A 14443-nucleotide genomic window follows, 5' to 3' on the forward strand; every position below is an offset into this window, starting at 1 on the left:
GACTAGAAAAAAGATGACTGAAACATACCTTAATGCAGTTAAGCCTGCAAACTGTTCCCCCCAACTGAAGTTTTCTGGTACTCCTCAGTCCTGTGTGGGAACAGCAATGGATTTTAGTTACAACATGCTAAAATCATTTTCCTCTCAGCAGAATTCTTCATCACATTTCTGCCAGAGAGTAAATAGTACAAACCGGTACCATTTAAAAATAACAAACTTTTGATTGAAGATATAAAACTACAAATCTAACACCACATTCACTTTACCCTCCCGTAGAGAGGCCCTGCTGCCAGAGCCGGCAAAGAGAATGACTGGGGGGTGGAGCTAGAGGGGGAGCTATATGGACAGCTCTGCTGTGTGCTCTCTTTGCCACTTCCTGTAGGGAATGAGAATATCCCACAAGTAAGGATGAATCCGTGGACTGGATACACCTTGCAAGAGAAAACAATCCTTCAAGTGTTTCAACAGGTAAACACTAGCAAAAGAAGAAGTGAGGTGCTAAACAGCTTAAAGGGACATAATACTCAGATGCTAAATCACTTGAAACTGATGCAGCATAGCTGTAAAAAGCTGACAGGAAAATATCACCTGAGCAGCTCTATGTAAAAAAGGAAGATATTTTACCTCACAATATCCTCAGCTCAGCAGAGTAAGTTCTGTGTAAAAAGTTATACTCCGCTGCTGCTCAGCTGCAGGTAAAAAAAAATATATGAAGAAATGAACAGCAGCCAATCAGCATCAGCAGTGCTGAGGTCATGAACTCTTTTACTGTGATCTCATGAGATTTCACTTAACTCTCATGAGATTTCAAAGTAAACTTCCTTAAACTGAATAGGGAAATAAGATGAGTGTGCACGTAAGCTTGCTCCTTTCGCTGTCCCGGGACAGACATAATGATTTGCTGCTTAGAAGTCCTTTACAATGGGATGTGGCTCCTGAGAAACTTTTGAGGTAAAATATCTTTCTTTTTTACATAGAGATGTTCAGGTGATATTTTCTAGTCAGCTTTTTACAGCTATGCTGCATCACTTTCAAGTGTTTAAACATTTGGGTATTATGGCCCTTTAAGATATCTGAATGTTATTAATGAATAAAATATAATAAGCAATTTATCTGAATGCTATTAAAAATATAAAATATAATAAACATTTTAAATAGGGACGTCTCCCTTAAAAACAATGTTACAAATCGTGAACTAAAACATTTAAAATACACATTGGCCACAAATGTCTCATAAGTCCACACAAAACTGGAATTATAGATTGTTTTCCTCCATTAAAAGTACCACATTTAAATATTGGTTATAAATTTCAAATAATTCATCAAGTTAGGATATACGCACTGTTGCATACAAGTATCATAAGTTAGTGAAGATACCTTAGGGACTCGGCATCCGAGTATTGTATGAGTGACGCCGCAGACTTGCTGCTGCTTCAATGTTTGGCTCTGACTGCGATCCTACCCCATGTGACCGGTGGCGTCTGACGTCACGGGTAGACCTCGTTCCTGGATGCCTCTCGTCTCTGTTAGGAATAGCGGTTGTAAATAGCAGTTTAATTAAATCCACACTTGTATCCTTGTTTAAAGTGCAATCCGTATAGTAAGTAAAATCCTGTAGGCAAAATCCATCAGACGCCATTGGTCACATGGGGTAGGGTCGCAGTCGGAGCCAAACATCGAAGCAGCAGCAAGTCTGCGGCTTCCCTCATACAATACTCGGATGCCGAGTCCCTAAGGTATCTTCACTAACTTATGATACTTGTATGCAACAGTGCGTATATCCTAACTTGATGAACTATTTGAAATCTATAACCAATATTCAAAGGTGGTACTTTTAACGGAGGAAAATAATCTATAATTCCAGTATTGTGTGAACTAATGAGACACTTGTAGCCAATGAGTATTTTAAAAATGTTTTAATTCATGATTTGTAACATTGTTTTTAAGGGAGACGTCCCTATTTAAAAAGTTTATTATATTTTTAATAACATTCAGATAAATTGCTTATTATATTTTATTCATTAATAACATTCAGCTATCTTAAGCTGTTTAGCGCCCTCACTTCCTCTATTGCTAGAGTTTGTTTGGTTAACCTGATTACTGTTAAGTGAGTTCCTGTGTGATTATGTTCAAGAGACGTTAACAAAATCAGATTGTCTGAGGAAACTGCCCCCCAGTTAATTACGTTGATTTGTTTTACTGTTTAACCAATTCCATCTGTATGCTGAAGCTCTATGGGGTCGATTTATCAAGCTGCGACAGACAGTGGCGTACATATGCGCCCCTGTCCGCCGCGGCTTGCCTCTGGCGTGCTGAATTTCGCTGCCGGAATTCAGCATTGCACAAGAATGCAATTTTGCTCTCTTGTGCAAGCCACTCCCTACCTGCGCACAGCCAATCACGCGCGGGCAGGAGCTGTCAATCTCCCTAGTCAGACGAGACGGGGAAGATTGAAATTCGCCACCTTAGAGGTGGCAAAGAGATTAAGGAAGCATCAGTCTGATGACCGCTGCTTAAATATAAATATGGACTGCATGTTCTCTCGTGAGAACCTGCAGTTGTTTGGGGCGAAAGGCTGGTGAAGCCTTTGATAAATCGACCCCTATGACTCTGGAATGCCAGGGTGGATAAATATGTTTGTGCTGTTCAATAAAGTATTAATTTTTGTGTTCAATGTTGCCTCAATTCTGTTCACCTCCCTAACTTTAGACTGCGGTCAAACGGGGATACCAGGAGCTATTGGTCTGGGTAACGGGATGTCCAGGACAAGGGAAGTGTTCTGACGGAGGTACTAAGTCGTGGTACCAGGCGGTCCGTCACACAGAGTAAGTGCTATTTTTATTGTGCATTTGTAGTTGATACAATACTACTGTATTTAATGTTCCCTTGAGATATCAGGTGAAGATAAATATCAGGGAATCTCCTGTTTTATGCTGTCTCCACCCACAGTTTACTGCATGCAAGCACAACTAGATCAGTGACAGCTCCACAGTATACTGCATGCAAGCACAACTAGATCAGTAACAGCTCCACAGTATACTGCATGCAAGCACAACTAGATCAGTGACAGCACCACAGTACACTGCATGCAAGCACAACTAGATCAGTAACAGCACCACAGTTTACTGCATGCAAGCACAACTAGATCAGTAACAGCACCACAGTTTACTGCATGCAAGCACAACTAGAGCAGTGACAGCACCACAGTTTACTGCATGTAAGCACAACCAGAACAGTGACAGAACCACAGTTTACTACATGCAAGCACAACTAGAGCAGTGACAGCACCACAGTATACTGCATGCAAGCACAACTAGAACAGTGACAGAACCACAGTTTACTGCATGCCAGCACAACTAGATCAGTGACAGCACCACAGTACACTGCATGCAAGCACAACTAGATCAGTGACAGCACCACAGTTTACTGCATGCAAGCACAACTAGAGCAGTGACAGCACCACAGTTTACTGCATGCAAGCACAACTAGAGCAGTGACAGCACCACAGTTTACTGCATGCAAGCACAACTAGAGCAGTGACAGCACCAGAGTATACTGCATGCAAGCACAACTAGAACAGTGACAGAACCACAGTTTACTGCATGCCAGCACAACTAGATCAGTGAAAGCACCAAAGTTTACTGCATGCAAGCACAACTAGAGCAGTGACAGCACCACAGTTTACTGCATGCAAGCACAACTAGAGCAGTGACAGCACCACAGTTTACTGCATGCAAGCACAACTAGAGCAGTGACAGCACCACAGTTTACTGCATGCAAGCACAACTAGAACAGTGACAGCACCACAGTTTACTGCATGCAAGCACAACTAGAGCAGTGACAGAACTACAGGTTACTGCATGCAAGCACAACTAGAACAATGACAGCACCACAGTTTACTGCATGCAAGCACGAGGGCAGTGACAGCACCACAGTTTACTGCACGCAAGCACAACTAGAACAATGACAGCACCACAGTTTACTGCATGCAAGCACGAGAGCAGTGAGAGCATCACAGTTTACTGCACGCAAGTACAACTAGATCAGTGACAGCACCACAGTTTACTGCATGCAAGCACAACTAGATCAGTGACAGCACCACAGTTTACTGCATGCAAGCACAACTAGAACAGTAACAGCACCACAGTTTACTGCATGCAAGCACAACTAGAACAGTAACAGCACCACAGTTTACTGCATGCAAGCACAACTATATCAGTGACAGCACCACAGTTTACTGCATGCAAGCACAACTAGAGCAGTGACAGCACCACAGGTTACTGCATGCAAGCATAACTAGATCAGTGACAGCACTACAGTTTACTGCATGCCAGCAAAACTACAGCAGTGACAGCACCACCGTTTACTGCATGCAAGCACAACTAGATCAGTGACAGCACCACAGGTTACTGCATGCAAGCACAACTAGATAAGTGACAACCCCACAGTTTACTGCATGTAAGCACAACTAGAGCAGTGACAGCACCACAGTATACTGCATGCAAGCACAACTAGAGCAGTGATAGCACCACAGTTTACTGCATGCAAGCACAACTAGATCAGTGACAGCACCACAGTTTACTGCATGCAAGCACAACTAGAGCAGTGACAGCACCACAGTTTACTGCATGCAAGCACAACTAGATCAGTGACAGCACCACAGTTTACTGCATGCAAGCACAACTAGATCAGTGACAGCACCACAGTATACTGCATGCAAGCACAACTAGATCAGTGACAGCACCACAGTTTACTGCATGCAAGCACAACTAGATCAGTGACAGCACCACAGTTTACTGCATGCAAGCACAACTAGATCAGTGACAGCACCACAGTTTACTGCATGCAAGCACAACTAGAGCAGTGACAGCACTACAGTTTACTGCATGCAAGAACAACTAGATCAGTGACAGCACCACAGTTTACTGCATGCAAGCACAACTACATCAGTGACAGCACCACAGTTTACTGCATGCAAGCACAACTAGAGCAGTAACAGCTCCACAGTATACTGCATGCAAGCACAACTAGATCAGTGACAGAACCACAGTATACTGCATGCAAGCACAACTAGATCAGTGACAGCGCCACAGTATACTGCATGCAAGCACAATGAGGGCAGTGACAGCACCACAGTTTACTGCATGTAAGCACAACTAGATCAGTGATAGCACCAGTTTACTGCATGCAAGCACAACTAGATCAGTGACAGCACCACAGTTTACTGCACGCAAGCACAACTAGATCAGTGACAGCACCACAGTTTACTGCACGCAAGCACAACTAGATCAGTGACAGCACCACAGTTTACTGCATGCAAGCACAACTAGATCAGTGACAGCACCACAGGTTACTGCATGCAAGCACAACTAGAGCAGTGACAGCACCACAGGTTACTGCATGCAAGCACAACTAGATCAGTAACAGCACCACAGTTTACTGCATGCAAGCACAACTAGAGCAGTGGCAGCACCACAGTTTACTGCATGCAAGCACAACTAGATCAGTGACAGCACCACAGTTTACTGCAGTTAAGCACAACTAGATCAGTGACAGCACCACAGTATACTGCGTGCAAGCACAACTAGAGCAGTGACAGCACCACAGCTTACTGCATGCAAGCACAACTAGATCAGTGACAGCACCACAGGTTACTGCATGCAAGCACAACTAGAGCAGTGACAGCACCACAGTTTACTGCAGTTAAGCACAACTAGATCAGTGACAGCACCACAGTTTACTGCATGCAAGCACAACTAGAGCAGTGACAGCACCACAGGTTACTGCATGCAAGCACAACTAGATCAGTGACATCACCACAGTTTACTGCATGCAAGCACAACTAGAGCAGTGACAGCACCACAGTTTACTGCATGCAAGCACAACTAGAGTAGTGACAGCACCACAGTATACTGCATGCAAGCACAATGAGGGCAGTGACAGCACCACAGTTTACTGCATGCAAGCACAACTAGAACAGTAACAGCACCACAGTTTACTGCATGCAAGCACAACTAGAACAGTAACAGCACCACAGGTTACTGCATGCAAGCACAACTAGATCAGTGACAGCACCACAGTTTACTGCATGCAAGCACAATGAGGGCAGTGACAGCACCACAGTTTACTGCATGCAAGCACAACTAGAACAGTAACAGCACCACAGTTTACTGCATGCAAGCACAACTAGAACAGTAACAGCACCACAGTTTACTGCATGCAAGCACAACTAGATCAGTGACAGCACCACAGTTTACTGCATGCAAGCACAACTAGATCAGTGACAGCACCACAGGTTACTGCATGCAAGCACAACTAGATAAGTGACAGCACCACAGTTTACTGCATGCAAGCACAACTAGATCAGTAACAGCACCACAGTTTACTGCATGCAAGCACAACTAGAGCAGTGACAGCACCACAGTATACTGCATGCAAGCACAACTAGAGCAGTGATAGCACCACAGTTTACTGCATGCAAGCACAACTAGATCAGTGACAGCACCACAGTTTACTGCATGCAAGCACAACTAGAGCAGTGACAGCACCACAGTTTACTGCATGCAAGCACAACTAGATCAGTGACAGCACCACAGTATACTGCATGCAAGCACAACTAGATCAGTGACAGCACCACAGTATACTGCATGTAAGCACAACTAGATCAGTGACAGCACCACAGTTTACTGCATGCAAGCACAACTAGATCAGTGACAGCACCACAGTTTACTGCATGCAAGCACAACTAGATCAGTGACAGCACCACAGTTTACTGCATGCAAGCACAACTAGAGAGGTGACAGCACTACAGTTTACTGCATGCAAGAACAACTAGATCAGTGACAGCACCACAGTTTACTGCATGCAAGCACAACTAGATCAGTGACAGCACCACAGTTTACTACATGCAAGCACAACTAGATCAGTGACAGCACCACAGTTTACTGCATGTAAGCACAACTAGATCAGTGACAGCACCACAGTTTACTGCATGCAAGAACAACTAGAGCAGTGACAGCACTACAGTTTACTGCATGCAAGCACAACTAGATCAGTGACAGCACCACAGTTTACTGCATGCAAGCACAACTAGATCAGTAACAGCTCCACAGTATACTGCATGCAAGCACAACTAGATCAGTGACAGAACCACAGTATACTGCATGCAAGCACAACTAGATCAGTGACAGCGCCACAGTATACTGCATGCAAGCACAATGAGGGCAGTGACAGCACCACAATTTACTGCATGTAAGCACAACTAGATCAGTGATAGCACCAGTTTACTGCATGCAAGCACAACTAGATCAGTGACAGCACCACAGTTTACTGCACGCAAGCACAACTAGATCAGTGACAGCACCACAGTTTACTGCATGCAAGCACAACTAGATCAGTGACAGCACCACAGGTTACTGCATGCAAGCACAACTAGAGCAGTGACAGCACCACAGTTTACTGCATGCAAGCACAACTAGAGCAGTGACAGCACCACAGTTTACTGCATGCAAGCACAACTAGATCAGTGACAGCACCACAGGTTACTGCATGCAAGCACAACTAGAGCAGTGACAGCACCACAGTTTACTACAGTTAAGCACAACTAGATCAGTGACAGCACCACCGTTTACTGAATGCAAGCACAACTAGAGCAGTGACAGCACCACAGTTTACTGCATGCAAGCACAACTAGAGTAGTGACAGCACCACAGTATACTGCATGCAAGCACAATGAGGGCAGTGACAGCACCACAGTTTACTGCATGTAAGCACAACTAGATCAGTGATAGCACCACAGTTTACTGCATGCAAGCACAACTAGAGCAGTGACAGCACCATAGTTTACTGCATGCAAGCACAACTAGATCAGTGATAGCACCACAGTTTACTGCATGTAAGCACAACTAGATCAGTGATAGCACCACAGTTTACTGCATGCAAGCACAACTAGATCAGTGATAGCACCACAGTTTACTGCATGTAAGCACAACTAGATCAGTGATAGCACCACAGTTTACTGCATGCAAGCACAACTAGATCAGTGATAGCACCACAGTTTACTGCATGTAAGCACAACTAGATCAGTGACAGCACCACAGGTTACTGTATGCAAGCACAATTAGATCAGTGACAGCACCACAGGTTACTGCATGCAAGCACAACTAGATCAGTGACAGCACCACAGTTTACTGCAGTTAAGCACAACTAGATCAGTGACAACACCACAGTTTACTGCATGTAAGCACAACTAGATCAGTGACAGCACCACAGTTTACTGCATGCAAGCACAACTAGAGCAGTGACAGCACCACAGTTTACTGCATGCAAGCACAACTAGATCAGTGACAGCACCACAGTTTACTGCATGCAAGCACAACTAGAGCAGTGATAGCACCACAGTATACTGCATGTAAGCACAACTAGATCAGTGATAGGACCATGGTACCTGAATTTAATACTCAGTATCAGTGATATTTATTTTACCACAAATACCCAGAGATCATGAACTTCTTCTGAAATTCCAATTAAAAAATCCTATAATATAAAAGGCCAAGTGTGTTTGTCCGACCCGCGTTGTGAAGGGGGCAGAGCTGGACATGGAGGGGCGGAGGCTGAGCGTGACGGGGCGGAAGCTGTGGCTGTCCATGTGTCTGCATGAGAGAGAGAGCAGCACAAGAGGGGAAATATAGAGCACAAGAGGGGAAATATAGAGCAAAAGAGAGGGGTGCTTGAGAGTAAAAGAGAAGGGGGAGTAAAATAGAAGGGAGAGAGCAAAATTACAGGGGAGGGAGAGAGAGAGCAAAAGAGAGGGGGGGGGGGAGAGAGAGCAAAAGAGAGACGGAGAGAGAGAGAGCAAAAGAGAGAGAGAGAAAAAGATTGGGGGAGAGTGCAAAAGAGAGGGGGAGAGAGAGAGAGAGCAAAAGAGAGGGTGAAGAGAGAGCAAAAGAGAGAGAGAGAGAGTGCAAAAAGATAGGAGAGAGAGCGCAAAAGAAAGGGGGAGAAAGAGCAAAAGAGAGGTGGAGAAAGAGCAAAAGAGATGGGGAGAAAGAGCAAAAGAGAGGGAGAGAGAGAGCAAAAGAGAGGGGGGGGGGAGAGAGAGCAAAAGAGAGACGGAGAGAGAGAGCAAAAGAGAGAGAGAGAAAAAGATTGGGGGAGAGTGCAAAAGAGAGGGGGAGAGAGAGAGAGCAAAAGAGAGGGTGAAGAGAGAGCAAAAGAGAGAGAGATAGAGTGCAAAAAGATAGGAGAGAGAGCGCAAAAGAAAGGGGGAGAAAGAGCAAAAGAGAGGTGGAGAAAGAGCAAAAGAGATGGGAAGAGAGAGCAAAAGAAAAGGGGGGAGAGAGAGCAAAAGAGAAGGGGGGAGAGAGAGCAAAAGAGAAGGGGGGAGAGAGAGCAAAAGAGAAGGGGGGAGAGAGAGCAAAAGAGAAGGGGGGAGAGAGAGCAAAAGAGAAGGGGGAAGAGATAGCAAAAGAGAAGGGGGGAGAGAGAGCAAAAGAGAAGGGGGGAGAGAGAGCAAAAGAGAAGGGGGGAGAGAGAGCAAAAGAGAAGGGGGGAGAGAGAGCAAAAGAGAAGGGGGGAGAGAGAGCAAAAGAGAAGGGGGAGAGAGAGCAAAAGAGAGGGGGAGAGCACAAAACAGAAGGGGGGAGAAAGAGAGCAAAAGAGAGGAGGGGAGAGAGAGAGCAAAAGAGTGGGGGAGAGAGAGCGAACAAAAGAGAGGGTGGAGAGAGAGCAAAAGAGAGGGTGGAGAGAGAGCGAGCAAAAGAGAGGAGGGAGAGAGAGAGAGCGCAAGAGAGAGCAAAAGAGAGGGGGAGAAAGAGCAAAAGAGGGAGAGAAAGAGCAAAAGAGGGGGGAGAAAGAGCAAAAGAGGGGGGAGAGAGCAAAGAGAGGGGGAGAAAGAGCAAAAGAGAGGGAGAGAAAGAGCAAAAGAGAAGGGGGAGAGAGAGCAAAAGAGAAGGGGGGAGAGAGAGCAAAAGAGAAGGGGGGAGAGAGAGCAAAAGAGAAGGTGGGAGAGAGAGCAAAAGAGAAGGGGGAGAGAGAGCAAAAGAAAAGGTGGGAGAGAGAGCAAAAGAGAAGGGGGAGAGAGAGTAAAAGAGGGGGAGAGAGAGAACAAAAGAGAGGTGGGAGAGAGAGTGCAAAAGAGACAGGGGAGAGAGTGCAAAAGAGACAGGGGAGAGAGCGCAAAATAGAGGGGGAAGAGAGAGAGCAAGAGAGGGTTGAGAGAGAGAGAGCAAAATAGAGAGAGCAAGAGAGAGGGGAGAGAGAGCAAAAGAGAGGGCGAGAGAGAGAGAGCAAAAGAGAGGGTAGAGAGAGCGAGCAAAAGAGAGGGTGGAGAGAGCGAGCAAAAGAGAGGGTGGAGAGAGCGAGCAAAAGAGAGGGTGGAGAGAGAGAGAACAAAAGAGAGGAGGGAGAGAGAGAGAGCGCAGAAGAGAGGGGGAGAGAGTGCAAAAGAGAGGGGGATAGAGAAAGCAAAAGAGAGGGGAGAGAGCGCAAAAGAGAGAGGATAGAGAAAGCAAAAGAGAGGGGAGAGAGAGGGTGAAGAGAGAGAGAGCAAAATAGAGGGGGGGGAGCAAGGGGTGGGACCACTGTAGTGCAAAAAATGCCCCATGTACACGGGCTTTAGGAATAGTATTCTATAAATAAAAAGGTTATCAAATAAAAGCAAAGGTCACTTACAGATACCTATTTGAGTTTATTTACCGTAGAATTGCAAAATTCACAAATGCACAATAAAAAGACAATGCTAGAATACTTACTCTTTAAATTATAAGTAGATTTTTTTCTAACAAACAAATTTTACTTTTTACTGTATCATGTGACAGCAAACAGCCAATTACAGACTCACATACATATACAATGTGAACTCTTGCACATACTCAGTAGTAGCTGGTGCCTCAAAAAGTGTGCATATTTTTTATCAACTTGTTCAGATACTGCCCAAAAGCGGCGGCAGTCAAAGATGAGGGGCAATAGGTCTTACACTCAAACTGGATAAACACACTGTATAATAAACATATACACCACATGTATTCTTGCTTGGCACCTATAGAAAACCACAAAGCATTACAAGGGCACATAGAACAACTGATTAGGATTTTTATAGGTGTCAAACATGAATAAAACACTTTAGACAAGATCACCCCTCACCACACCCACAATTCAGTTTTACAAACTTTGGCCTAGATTTGGAGTTTGGCGGTAAAAGGGCTGTTAACGCTCCGCGGGCTTTTTTTCTGGCCGCACCATAAATTTAACTCTGGTATCGAGAGTTTAAACAAATGCTGCGTTAGGCTCCAAAAAAGGAGCGTAGAGCATTTTTACCGCAAATGCAACTCTCGATACCAGAGTTGCTTACGGACGCGGCCGGCCTCAAAAACGTGCTCGTGCACGATTCTCCCATAGGAAACAATGGGGCTGTTTGAGCTGAAAAAAAACCTAACACCTGCAAAAAAGCAGCGTTCAGCTCCTAACGCAGCCCCATTGTTTCCTATGGGGAAACACTTCCTACGTCTGCACCTAACACTCTAACATGTACCCCCGAGTCTAAACACCCCTAGCCTTACACTTATTAACCCCTAATCTGCCGCCCCCGCTATCGCTGACCCCTGCATATTTTTTTTAACCCCTAATCTGCCGCTCCGTAAACCGCCGCAACCTACGTTATCCCTATGTACCCCTAATCTGCTGCCCTAACATCGCCGACCCCTATATTATATTTATTAACCCCTAATCTGCCCCCCCTCAACGTCGCCGACACCTGCCTACACTTATTAACTCCTAATCTGCCGAGCGGACCTGAGCGCTACTATAATAAAGTTATTAACCCCTAATCCGCCTCACTAACCATATCATAAATAGTATTAACCCCTAATCTGCCCTCCCTAACATCGCCGACACCTAACTTCAATTATTAACCCCTAATCTGCCGAGCGGACCTCACCGCTACTATAATAAATGTATTAACCCCTAAAGCTAAGTCTAACCCTAATACTAACACCCCCCCTAAGTTAAATATAATTTTACATCTAACGAAATAAATTAACTCTTATTAAATAACTTATTCCTATTTAAAGCTAAATACTTACCTGTAAAATAAATCCTAATATAGCTACAATATAAATTATAATTATATTATAGCTATTTTAGGATTAATATTTATTTTACAGGCAACTTTTTAATTATTTTAACCAGGTACAATAGCTATTAAATAGTTAAGAACTATTTAATAGTTACCTAGTTAAAATAATAACAAATTTTACCTGTAAAATAAATCCTAACCTAAGATATAATTAAACCTAACACTACCCTATCAATAAATTAATTAAATAAACTACCTACAATTACCTACAATTAACCTAACACTACACTATCAATAAATTAATTAAACACAATTGCTACAAATAAATACAATTAAATAAACTAGCTAAAGTACAAAAAATAAAAAAGAACTAAGTTACAAAAAATAATAAAATATTTACAAACATAAGAAAAATATTACAACAATTTTAAACTAATTACACCTACTCTAAGCCCCCTAATAAAATAACAAAGCCCCCCCAAAATAAAAAATTCCCTACCCTATTCTAAATTTAAAAAGTTACAAGCTCTTTTACCTTACCAGCCCTGAACAGGGCCCTTTGCGGGGCATGCCCCAAGAATTTCAGCTCTTTTGCCTGTAAAAGAATAAATACAATACCCCCCCCCCAACATTACAACCCACCACCCACATACCCCTAATCTAACCCAAACCCCCCTTAAATAAACCTAACACTAAGCCCCTGAAGATCTTCCTACCTTGTCTTCACCATACCAGGTTCACCGATCCGTCCTGGCTCCAACATCTTCATCCAACCCAAGCGGGGGTTGGCGATCCATCATCCGGTGCTGAAGAGGTCCAGAAGAGGCTCCAAAGTCTTCCTCCTATCCGGCAAGAAGAGGACATCCGGACCGGCAAACATCTTCTCCAAGCGGCATCTTCAATCTTCTTCCATCCGGTGCGGAGCGGGTCCATCTTGAAGCAGGCGACGCGGATCCATCCTCTTCTTCCGTTGTCTCCCGACGAATGACGGTTCCTTTAAGGGACGTCATCCAAGATGGCGTCCCTCGAATTCCGATTGGCTGATAGGATTCTATCAGCCAATCGGAATTAAGGTAGGAATATTCTGATTGGCTGATGGAATCAGCCAATCAGAATCAAGTTCAATCCGATTGGCTGATCCAATCAGCCAATCAGATTGAGCTCGCATTCTATTGGCTGATCGGAACAGCCAATAGAATGCGAGCTCAATCTGATTGGCTGATTGGATCAGCCAATCGGATTGAACTTGATTCTGATTGGCTGATTCCATCAGCCAATCAGAAAATTCCTACCTTAATTCCGATTGGCTGATAGAATCCTATCAGCCAATCGGAATTCGAGGGACGCCCATCTTGGATGACGTCCCTTAAAGGAACCGTCATTAGTCGGGAGACAACGGAAGAAGAGGATGGATCCGCGTCGCCTGCTTCAAGATGACCCGCTCCGCACCGGATGGAAGAAGATTGAAGATGCCGCTTGGAGAAGATGTTTGCCGGTCCGGATGTCCCTCTTCTTGCCGGATAGGAGGAAGACTTTGGAGCCTCTTCTGGACCTCTTCAGCACCGGATGATGGATCGCCAACCCCCGCTTGGGTTGGATGAAGATGTTGGAGCCAGGACGGATCGGTGAACCTGGTATGGTGAAGACAAGGTAGGAAGATCTTCAGGGGCTTAGTGTTAGGTTTATTTAAGGGGGGTTTGGGTTAGATTAGGGGTATGTGGGTGGTGGGTTGTAATGTTGGGGGGGGGGGTATTGTATTTATTCTTTTACAGGCAAAAGAGCTGAAATTCTTGGGGCATGCCCCGCAAAGGGCCCTGTTCAGGGCTGGTAAGGTAAAAGAGCTTGTAACTTTTTTAATTTAAAATAGGGTAGGGAATTTTTTATTTTGGGGGGCTTTGTTATTTTATTAGGGGGCTTAGAGTAGGTGTAATTAGTTTAAAATTGTTGTAATATTTTTCTTATGTTTGTAAATATTTTATTATTTTTTGTAACTTAGTTCTTTTTTATTTTTTGTACTTTAGCTAGTTTATTTAATTGTATTTATTTGTAGCAATTGTGTTTAATTAATTTATTGATAGTGTAGTGTTAGGTTAATTGTAGGTAATTGTAGGTAGTTTATTTAATTATTTTATTGATAGGGTAGTGTTAGGTTTAATTATATCTTAGGTTAGGATTTATTTTACAGGTAAATTTGTTATTATTTTAACTAGGTAGCTATTAAATAGTTCTTAACTATTTAATAGCTATTGTACCTAGTTAAAATAAATACCAAGTTGCCTGTAAAATAAATATTAATCCTAAAATAGCTATAATATAATTATAATTTATATTGTAGCTATATTAGGATTTATTTTACAGGTAAGTATTTAG

General features: G+C 43.8%; 1 protein-coding gene and 1 long non-coding RNA gene across 2 annotated transcripts in view; one reads left to right on the top strand and one right to left on the bottom strand.

Moving 5' to 3' along the window:
* LOC128661335 (uncharacterized) overlaps window positions 1-14443 on the bottom strand; it is a 183204-nt gene that overhangs the window by 26922 nt on the left and 141839 nt on the right. The gene's annotated exons all lie outside the window — the stretch shown is intronic.
* LOC128659925 (uncharacterized) overlaps window positions 2759-14443 on the top strand; it is a 59947-nt gene continuing 48262 nt past the window's right edge. The window contains exon 1 of the long non-coding RNA XR_008402487.1: window positions 2759-2825. This is a non-coding gene — a long non-coding RNA (uncharacterized LOC128659925). The remainder of the gene's footprint in view (window positions 2826-14443) is intronic.

The sequence above is a fragment of the Bombina bombina genome, chromosome 5 (genome assembly GCF_027579735.1).
Source record: "Bombina bombina isolate aBomBom1 chromosome 5, aBomBom1.pri, whole genome shotgun sequence".
NCBI classification, from domain to species: Eukaryota; Metazoa; Chordata; class Amphibia; order Anura; family Bombinatoridae; genus Bombina; species Bombina bombina.